Source organism: Octopus bimaculoides, chromosome 20 (genome assembly GCF_046866305.1).
Source record: "Octopus bimaculoides isolate indiv1 chromosome 20, ASM4686630v1, whole genome shotgun sequence".
NCBI lineage: Eukaryota > Metazoa > Mollusca > Cephalopoda > Octopoda > Octopodidae > Octopus > Octopus bimaculoides.
The window spans coordinates 31,075,036-31,077,535 of NC_142947.1; the positions used below are offsets into that span (position 1 = coordinate 31,075,036).

The window sequence follows — 2,500 nt, forward strand, 5'->3', positions numbered from 1 at the left end:
CATCATCATCATCATTACTACAATTAACCACTGAAATTTCCCTGTAATTGCCAATTAATAATTGGTTTCTCTGTCTCTGTCTCTCTGTCTCTCTCTTTCTGTTTCTCTCTCTCCTCTTATTTCTTCTCTCACTATTTTTCTACCTTCAAAACAATAATGGTTTCTAATTTTGGTACATGGCCAGCATTTTTTGGGGGAGGGGGGGGGGAGAAGTCGATGACAATATTCCCACACTAGTTAACAGGTACTCATTTTATCTACCCCAGAAAGATGAAAGTCAAAGTCGACCTCGGTGGAATTTGAACTCAGAACGTAAAGACGGATGAAATGCTGCTAAACATTTTGTCCGATGCGGCAACGATTCTGCTAGCTCGCTGCCTAAATAATAATAATAATAATAATAATAATAATAATAATAATAATAATAATAATAATAATAATAATAATAATAATAATCCTTTCTACTATAGGCACAAGGCCTGAAATTTTGAGGGAGGGGGATAGTCGATTACCTCAACCCCCAGTGTTTAATTGGTACTTATTTCATCGACCCTCAAAGGATCAAAGACAAAGTCGACCTCGGCGGAATTTGAACTTAGAACGTAAAGACGGACGAAATACCGCTAAGTATTTCGCCCGGCGTGCTAACTTACCGCCTTATTATTATTATTATTATTATTATTATTATTATTATTATTATTATTATTATTATTTTTTTTTTTTTTTAAATTCATATACTTTTTTACTGTTCGTATTGTTACTGAATAGAGCGTATTTACATAATGTCCTCAGAAGGAAACAATAACAATTAAAAAATATAAAACGCAAAACAATGAAAAAAAAATCAATCACAAAGAGCAATTCGAAAAAAAAAAGCAAAAATAACCAATAAAAGAATAAAATGTGCTAGAATTCCTAGAGTAAAAAAAAAAACAAACAAATTACCAAAATTGTGATTTCGTCGTTGTCTGTGGTTGATGATAATCCTCCGGTTTAAACCGTCTACATTGCGTTTTAGAAGAACATTTGAGGCGAGTTAAATCACTGTTTACCTGGTTATCTCTCGCGTCTACTTTCACTTTTACTTTCAGCGTATCTCTTTAGATTAGCCCCTGATCATTTAAGAAAACGACAGGGACAGCTGGTGACGGAAGGCAGAGAGGGTTGTATATATATATGTATATATATAAATATGTGTGTGTGTATGTGTATGTGTGTGTATGCATATATGTATATGTACATGTGTCTGTATATGTATGTGTGTTTGTATGTATGTGTATATATATATATATATACATATATATATATATATATATATATATATATTTTGTATGTATATATGTATATATCAATATATGTATGTTTATTTAAACATCTGCCAATGGTGGGGAACGGACGTCGGTGGGTGTTGCGGAATCGATGAGCGTATTTTGGTGCTTCATGTGAGTGTTTACATCGTATCCGATTCTATTGGCAATAAATCCATTTCGACGGCGTTGGCGAGGGCGGTGGGGTCTGCGATGATGGCGGCAGTGTTGATAGCCTCCGTAGTACTGGCGGAAGTACTGGCAGCGTTAATGTTGGTGGTGGTAGCGGCTGGTCGAAGTCGTTAGTGGCACCGGCGTTAATAATAATAATGATAATAATAATAATAATAATAATAATAATAATAATAATAATAATAATAATAATAATAATAATGAACTGTAATCGATGTCGTGGCTACTTGTGGTGGCGACAGCGACAGAGGTGGAAGTGGTGTTGGTGCGTCGATTAATTGATACAGTCAATTGTTTTATATAATCCGAATGAAAATCATACCAACAGATTTGATTTCAATGGTGTACTTGCTGTTATAGTTGCTGCTGCTGCTGTTGTTGTTGTTGTTGTTGTCGTCGTCGCTGCACCTACTACTGATGTTGTTCTTAGTCCCGTTGTTGGTGACGGAGGCGGTGGTAATAGAAGTGTCACTTTTACTATTAGTATTCTTTGTTTTTTTTTATAGTAGTAGTAGTAGTAATTGTAGTAGTAGTTGTTGTTGCTATGTATTTAAGTCTTGTTTTTTGACGTTCTTATTCTGGTGGCGGGGCGAACAGTATTTTTTTTTTGGAGTAGGTCAAAGCGATTCATCCGAAGTGGTGGCGATGTGGTCAGTATTGGTGCTAGCCTGGGTAGTGGCATTAATCTTGATGCTGATGTTGGTGTTGTTGATTAGTCTTAACGGCAGTGTTGTAGTGATGTTGGTAGTGGTGTTTAGGTACTGTGATTTTAGTGGTATGGTGGTATAACTGATAGCGCCAGTAGTGGTAGGAGTGGTATAAATGGTGAATTTAGGTTTTAGTATGTTTATATTGGTGCCAATGCTGGTAGTGGTAGAGATGTCGATTACTTTTGGCTGGCGGTGTGAATGATAAATGCTTCTGGTCGTTTTAGTAATGGAGCTAGTGATAATAGTGGATGATAATGGTAATGTTAGTGATGGTTTTAATAGTATAAGTGG

General features: G+C 35.6%; 1 protein-coding gene across 1 annotated transcript in view; it reads right to left on the reverse strand.

Moving 5' to 3' along the window:
- LOC106873819 (brain-specific homeobox protein homolog) overlaps nt 1–2,500 on the reverse strand; it is a 90,733-nt gene that overhangs the window by 86,930 nt on the left and 1,303 nt on the right. Inside the window, exon 1 of the mRNA XM_089338322.1 lies at nt 946–2,500. This exon is cut by the window's right edge and continues 1,303 nt beyond it. The gene's annotated coding sequence lies outside the window, so the exon portion shown is untranslated. The remainder of the gene's footprint in view (nt 1–945) is intronic.